Source organism: Rhincodon typus, chromosome 14, assembly GCF_021869965.1.
Source record: "Rhincodon typus isolate 14 chromosome 14, sRhiTyp1.1, whole genome shotgun sequence".
Lineage (NCBI taxonomy): Eukaryota > Metazoa > Chordata > Chondrichthyes > Orectolobiformes > Rhincodontidae > Rhincodon > Rhincodon typus.
In genome coordinates this window covers 60,412,075-60,420,669 of record NC_063345.1, presented here as the reverse complement: position 1 = coordinate 60,420,669, position 8,595 = coordinate 60,412,075, and positions in this window count along the sequence as shown.

The following is an 8,595-nucleotide window of genomic DNA, read 5'->3' as shown; positions in this document are numbered from 1 at the left end:
AAGAGCAGATGTATTGGCTGCTGAAAATTGATGCAAGCATCAGTTCTGGTTTTTGCCCCAGCTTACCTCTGCATCAATTTCTGACCAACATGATCATAGAAACATAGAACATAGATCAAAGCTGATCTGTGACCTAACTCCATATAATTGCCTTTGGCCCATGTCCCTTAATGCCTTTGCTGAACAAAAGTTTATCTTTCTCAGCATTAAAATTAACAACTGATCCTGCATCCAATGCTTTTGTGGAAGACAGCTCCAAACATCTACCACCCTTTGTGTGTAGAAGTGCTTCCCAGCAAGTTCCAGAATCCCCAACCAGTGGATATAATTTATTTATATCGAGCCTGTCCTTTCCTGTTAATACCTTGAAGGCCCTTAACGTTCTAAATTGTAGAGAAAACAGGCCTAATTTGTAGAATCTCTCCTCATAACTTAACTCATGAAAACCAAATATCATTCTTGCAAACTTACTTTGCACTCCCTCTAAGGCTTTATATCCTTTCTAAGGTGTGGTGCCCAGATCTGCTCACAATACTTCAAGTAGGGCCTGACCAGGGTTTAGTATAACTACAGCATAACTTTTGCATCCTGGAACTGTCATAGTCTTAAGGCCTTGGAAAGGGAGCAATTTGTTAAGTCTGTACAAGGAAACATTCCTTTTCAAAACGTGGATGTACCTGCTAGAGAAGGAGCAATACTTGATCTTCTGTTGGGAAATAAGGCAGGGCAAGTGACTGAGGTATAAGTGGGGAAGCACTTTGGCTCAAGGAGTTACAATTCTATTACTTTTAAAATAGTTATGGAAAAGGATAGAACTGATCAAAAAGTTCTAAATTGGAATAAGGCCAATTTTGATGATTTAAACAGTAACTTTCAAAAGTTGACAGGGAGAGGCTAGTTACAGGTTAAGGGATGGTTGGGAAGTGGGAGGCCTTTAAGAATGAGACAAAGAGAGTTCAGAGACAGTATGTTTCTGTTAGAGTGAAGGGCAAGCCTGGTAGGGAATACTAGATGACTAGAGATGTTGAGGCTCTGGTCAAGAAAAAGAAGGTGGTATATATCAGGGACAGACTACTGAAATCGAGTGAATCCCTACAAGAGTATAAGGGCAGTAGGAGTACACTTAAAAAGGGAAATCTGAGGGGCTAAAAAGGGGACATGAGATAGCTTTGGTAAATTGAGCTAAGAAGAATCCAAAGAGATTATGTTATTACGTTAAGGAAAAAAGAGAACCTAGGGAGAGAATAGGGCCACTTACATCACGTGGTCGTCTATGTGTAGAAACACAGGTGAAGGTAAGATACTGAACGAATATTTTACATCTGTATTTACTATGGAGATGGACATGGAAGCTAGGGAACTTGAGGAAATAAATAGTGATGTCTTGAAAAGAGTTCATATTACAGAAGAGGAGGTGCTGGATGTCTTAATATGTATAAAGGTGGCTAAATCTCTGGGACATGATCAGATGTTTCCCAGAACTTTGTGCGAAGCTAGGGAAGAAATTGCTGGGCCTCTTGCTGAGATATTTGTATCATTGATAGCCACTGATGAGGTACCAGAATGCTGGAGGGTGGCTAATGGTGTGTTATTATTTAAGAAAGGCTGTAAGGAAAAACCAGGGAACTATAGACCAGTGAGCCTTACATCCAAGAGGGGATTCTGAGGGATAGGATTTACATGCATTCGGGAAGGCAAGGACTGATTAGGGATAGCCAGCGTGGCTTTGTGCATGGAAAATTGTGTCTCACTACCTTGATTTAGTTTTTTAAAGAGGTGACAAAAAAGATTGATGAAAGCAGAGCGGTAGATATTGTCTACATGAAGTTCAGCAAAGCATTCAACAAAGTACACATGGTAGACTGGTTAGATCACATGGGATCCAGGGAGAGCTAATCAATTGGATACAAAATTGGCTTGAAAATAGGAGATAGAGGATGTTGGTGGAGATAGAATAGAATGCCTACAGTGAAGAAACAGGCCATTCGGCCCATTGAGTCTACATGCACCTGTGACAAGTATCCCACCCAAACCCAGCCCTCTATCTTATCCCTGTAACCCTGCATTTCCCATAACCATCTAGCCTGCACATCATGGCCAATTTAGCATGGCCAATCTGAGTAACATGTACATCCTTAAACTGTGGGAGGAGACCAGAGAACCGAGAGGAAATCCACGCAGATGCGGGGAGAACGTCTAAACTCCACACCGACAATCGCCCAAGGCTGGAATTGAACCTGGGTCCCTGGCACCGTGAAGCAGCAGTGCTAACCTCTGAGTCACCATGCCACCCCAAGAGTTGCTTTTCAGACTGGAGGTCTGTGACCAGTGGTATGCCACAAAGATCCGTGCTGGGTTCACATCTGTTTGTCATTTATATAAATGAATTGATGATAATATAGGAGGTATGGTTAATCCCAGATTAATTGAACTTTTTCAAGTGTTACACTTTAGGCTTTGATTTTAGGCTCCAACAATTTCCCTACCTCAGATGTTAGGCTGACTGGTCTGTAATTCTCCAGTTTTCCTCTTTCGCCCTTCTTAAACAGTAGAGTGGCATGGTCAATTTTCCAATCCAGAGGGATAACTCCTTTATTTAGAGAACTCTGCAAGAGTATTATTAGGGCATTTACAGTATGCTCTCCTATTTCCTTTAACATCCTCGAATGGAAACCATCAGTTCTTGGGGATTTGTCACTCATTAATTCCATTATCCTCCTTATGACTGAGCTTTACTTACTTTCATTTTATTCATTCCCTATTCCCAATAACAAGCAAATTTTTCATCTATCAGCATGAGCTAAGACGTCATGCCTGGGGATTCCCATGGTAATTAAACTACGCTCGGACTATAATTTTGTTAAAGTTTAGAGCCAGATTATTGTCACAAGGTATAAGAATTAACTCACTGTCGACAAATGGAGTTTCTTCATGGTGTAGAAATGGACAGCCAAGTCAGTTATAACGTGGGCAACTATCTGAATATGTCACATGATGAAATTCTATTGTCAGCTTTTATTGAGTTTATTTTAATTAATTTGATCAATTGCAAAATCAATTAAAAAGTAGATACCATTTTAACAATGTAGTGCACCACGAGTAATGTGAATAACAGGGAAGTAACAGTTAACTGTTCCAAAAAAACTCAATGCTTATTAATTTAGCATTTAGTTGAATAAATTCAAATGCGTTTGGAGTATTTATTTGGGCTCAATATCCACATCTGTTTAAGTTTCAAATTTGACACTGAGCTCTGACAGAAGACTTGCTGAAATATTCAATCTGTTTCACTTGGGCTAATCCCAAAACTTCAATGCGTCAATGGGAACCAGCTGCAGTGCACTCTAAAGTCTGTCAATGGATTGGGATGGGCACTTCTTGTATACCTTTCCACAATCATGCCACTATAGACAGTGCCTGATTCTTACTGAAAACCGGTAGTAGACCTCACTTAAGTCAAAGTTGGTTCACAGCTCTCTACAATTATCTCAAACTGGGAGGTAAAAGCAGCAATTTATTTTCCTGAATTTTACCAGCGAATGACAAGAGATCATCATAAACAAGCATACCCTTTCCCATTTGAGGTTAAAGTGTATCGTGCGTGGTAAGAAAGGTATTTGAATAATCGTTTTAGGCATCGGAATAAAGTATTTGTTGTTTTTTTGCTGCAGTGAGCACTGGAGGCCTGCCTGACTAGTTCCCGATGAACCTACCCCACGTTACCTGGTTCAAGGACTCTGTGGTTGTAATTTCTCCTGAGCCTCACTGTAGTACTGGCAGTGACCACCGTTCCCAGTGGTACTGTTCGCTACTGCGGGGCTGCTAGTGTCCAGTTGACCAACAGCTCTCACAGGAAGGATCTCATTGGCTTTTTATTATGTTGGGGTGCCGAGGAATAGCCTCAGTGGGCTTTCCATCAGTTCTCCAGCCAGCCCATTACCATCACCATCAAATCCAGCCCAATAAATGTCGCCAATTACCCTCATAATCCAGAATGTTGAGACTGCTGTAAGAGTATTCCTGCCAGATCAGCTGCAATTAACTAATCAGACAAAGATCAGGGATTGTGTCTGGGATCTCCCTGGTCTGCATGGCTCAGTTTTACAATGGATAAGCACAGTGGATCATTACCATCCATTAGCCAAGTTGGTTCAACGTATAACAGCAACATTATTGTTAAAATATTTAGTCAGCAAACAAGATAATAAGGGATTAATCTTTACTTAACAAATGACAGGGATCATGTTATAAAATTGGCCTGCTCTATAATGAGGAAATGACAAAGTCCTAAATGGATTATTGTGTCTGCCTGTTGTCCTCCATAGTATATTCGGTTTATGCCTAGATATAAAGAGAAATGAAAACAAGTCCTAAAAGCTGCAGCATAGAGAGGCCGTAAATTGGAACATAAAAGAAAAACAGATTTAATGTAAGTCGAAGTTGAGCAACATAAAATACCTGGCATCATCTGCAGCCAGGAAGCGAAAAAATGTACTTGGAAATTACAATTTGCAATATTCACATCTGAATACCCCAGAATTCTGTTTAACATTCTTCGGCCCCAGACAGCAGTGGGATAGTAGAGTCTGGCAGCTGTGAATGCATGTGAGTACTCCAGCAGCAGATGGGCTGAATAAATTCTTCCGATGGGCAGAGATAGACAACACTACAGAGTTGGATGTAGGTGAGTTGAGAGACGATACGGGGTAAGAAGCTAAGTTCACGTAGAAAAAGGACACTGAGTTTTGTGAACAGGACTGCAGAGGGGAAGGGTGTCTGGGAAATGGAGATTGTGGAGAGTTAGGGATTGAAGACAATAGTTTCAGTCTTTTCAATATTTAGCTGGTGGAATGTTTGACTGACTGAGGATTTCAACATAAGCAGCATTACAAAACTGTCATCCAGTCTTCATGACATTACATTGAAAACAAACAGTGATGGATAATGCATTAAAACACTGTGATACATTGGAAAAAATGGCACAAGCTTAGAAAGTAATTCAAGTGCTTCATAATTGTCTGAATACTGGGATATGTTATAACCTTGTCCACATTCTCAGTCACATTTGTCATTTGTGCGATTTAATTGTATTTGTCTTCATTAACATCTTGCTAATTGACAATTATTGTCCAATATATTATAATGTTGCAGTAACAATTGGGTTGTTGCTGTCTGGATCTGACACACATGAGGGACTTAACAAGAAGGAAAGACAATGACAATTAGCTGACAGGAACTACATGGTTAATTGAGATGTTTAATACTTTATTATTTTTGTAGAAGTATTGAACAAGATTTTTCAGATGGTGGGGTTTCCCAGTTGCCACTTAAAGGCTAACAGGGATTGTACCCTCACTGATGCTGGCTGCCCTGCAGCCAGCTAAAACTGCATAGAGTTTTAATTATTTAAGGAAGTGTCTTTTTCTCCCATCCGGGGGCAAGTGCCCAAAAATATCTACCAGCAATTCAAATTGACTCAGTAGCTCCAGCATGACCAGGTTTGAGTGGGGCCACTTGTTAGGACTCCTGGTAAGGTAAAGGTAAAGTCACCATAGTGTTACCACACCATTGGGCTGCTCTCTCATCAGGCAGAGATGACTGATGGTGGTTTAACCTAAGGGTCACCATGCCTCAGGCAAGGGGAGAAGTTGAGAAGGAGAGTCTTTCGCAATAACCTTAGCTGGTGTGGGAATTCAACTCATGATGTTGGTGTCACTCTGCATTGCAAACCAGCCATCCAGCCAACTAAGCTAACCAACTCCCTCATGCCAAAACTTACTGGTAATTTGTTGGGCCTGAAGGAAACATTTCTGCTCTCCTTGATCCACAAGCAATGCTGCAAAAACACTGATAGAATAAAGCCACCTAATGTTAAAAATAGAATGATGATTGAAATTTAGGTTTGAGACTGCGCCATAATATTTAAAGGAGGAGGTGAAGGCCTAGTGGTAGTTTGGCTGGACTATTAGTTCAAGGACCCAGTTCAAATCTTGCCATAGCGGAATTTGAATTCAATAAAAATCTGGAATTAAGACCTCAAAACTGTTATTGATTATTGGCGAAAAACCCATCTGGTTCACTGATGTTGTTAAGGGATAGAAACCTCTGCCCTACATGAGACTACAGACCTACAGCAACATGGTTGACTCTTAACTCTGAGCAATTAGAGTTGGGTAATAATCACTGGATAGCCAGTAATGCCCACATCCCGTGAATGAATTGGTTTTAAAAATGAGGTGCACACTAACTGTGAGTGGGTGGGTTACCTCGACCTCCCCTTGTGGGAAGGCAGGAAATGAGAGGGATGGAGATTCTGTTTCTGATTTCTTGCATTTTAATCTCAGGTCTGACCCCAACCTACCCATTGGGGAATTAAAGTTCAGCTGATGGATCAGTGCTCTGGATAATGAATTACATAATTCTTTAAAGTTTGCATCACATACCGACAGGGATGGTTAAAAAGGTGTTTGGTTCACTTGCCTTCATCAATCAGTCCTTTGAGTATAAGAGTTGGGGCATTATGTTGAGGTTGTATAGGACATTGGTGAGACCTCTTCTAGAATGCTGTATCCAGTTCTGGTCACCCAGTTATAGGAAGGATATTATCAAGCTGGAGCGGGTTCACTAGAGGTTTATCAGGATGTTGCCAGGTATAGGAGGTTTGAGTTCTAAGGAAAGGCTGGATAGGCTGGGACATTTTTCACTGGAGCGTAGGAGGTTGAGAGGTGATCTGATAGAAGTTTATAAAATAATGAGAGATATACATAGGGTTGATGGTAGTTGTCTCTTCCCTACAATGCTGAATTTCAAGATTGGGGCACATTTTTAAGGCGAGAGGAGAGAAATTTAAAAACAGACATAGGAGACAAATTTTTTACACAGAGGGTGGTTCACATGTGGAATGAGCTACCTGATGAAATGGTGGATGCAGGTACAATTACAATGTTTAAAAGACATTTAGATGGATACATGAGTAGGAAAGGTTTGGAGGGGCATGGGCCAGGAGGAGGCAGGTGGGACTAATTTAGTTTGGAATTATGTTCGGCATGGAATGGTTGGACCAAAGGGTCTGTGCGCATGCTGTATGACTTTATGACTATAAGGGTGCTGGAGACTCTTGTCACCCAACAGAAATGTAGACTTTTCATTGAATGCTATGTGGGCAACCTAGAGTGAACCACTGCTCTGATGCACACGTTACAGTAGGTATCTACATGTTCTAAAATTAAAGACAATGGAAATTGTATCAAATTATTTAGGAACAGCTCAAAATGTTTTGAAGTCTACTGCTGCAGCGAAATAAATCCAATATATTACTTACGTAAAAAAGAACTGATGATAATTACATCAGAGATAGTAGGAACTGCAGATGCTGGAAAATCTGAGACAACAAGGTGTAGAGCTGGATGAACACAGCAGGCCAAGCAGCATCATAGGAGCAGTAAGGCTGACGTTTCGGGCCTAGACCCTTCATCAGAAATGGGGGAGGAGAAGGGGGTTCTGAAATAAATAGGGAGGGAGGGGGAGGCGGATAGAAGATGGATAGAGGAGAAGATAAGTGGAGAGGAAACAGACAGGTCAAAGAGGCAGGGATGGAGCCAGTAAAGGTGAGTGTAGGTGGGGAGGTAGGCAGGAGATAGGTCAGTCCAGGGAGGACGGACAGGTCAAGGGGGCGGGATGAGGTTAGTAGGTAGGAAATGGGGGTGCGGCTTGAGGTGGGAGGAGGGGATAGGTGGGAGGAAGAACAGGTTAGTGAGACGGGGACAACCTGGGCTGGTTTTGGGATGCGGTAGGGGGAGGGGAGATTTTGAAGCTTGTGAAATCCACATTGATACCATTGGGCTGCAGGGTTCCCAAGCGCAATATGAGTTGCTGTTCCTGCAACCTTCGGGTGGCATCGTTGTGGCACTGCAAGAGGCCCAGGATGGACATGTCGTCTGAGGAATGGGAGGGGGAGTTGAAATGGTTCGCAACTGGGAGGTGCAGTTGTTTAGTGCGAACCGAGCGTAGGTGTTCTGCAAAGCAGTCCCCAAGCCTCCGCTTGGTTTCCCCGATGTAGAGGAGGCCACAACGGGAACAGCAGATACAGTACACCACATTAGCAGATGTGCAGGTGAACATCTGCTTGATGTGGAAAGTCTTCTTGGGGCCTGGGATGGGGGTGAGGGAAGAGGTGTGGGGGCAGGTGTAGCACTTCCTGTTTGCAGGGAAAAGGACCACCTCTACCTGGACCATCTCTAACACCTCTCTCTCCTTCCTGGACCTCTCTGTCTCCATCTCGGGCAACCACCTAGAAACCAATATCCATTTCAAGCCCACCTACTCCCACAGCTACCTAGAATACACCTCCTCCCACCCACCTTCCTGCAAAAATGCCATCCCCTATTCCCAATTCCTTCGCCTCCGCCGCATCTGCTCCCAGGATGAGGCATTCCACTCCCGAACATCTCAGATGTCCTCGTTTTTCAAGGACCGCAACGTCCCCCCCTCAGTGGTCGAGAACGCTCTCGACCGTGTCTCCCGCATTTCCCGCAACTCATCCCTCACACCCCGTCCACGCAATAAGAACCAAAAAAGAATCCCCCTCGTCCTCAC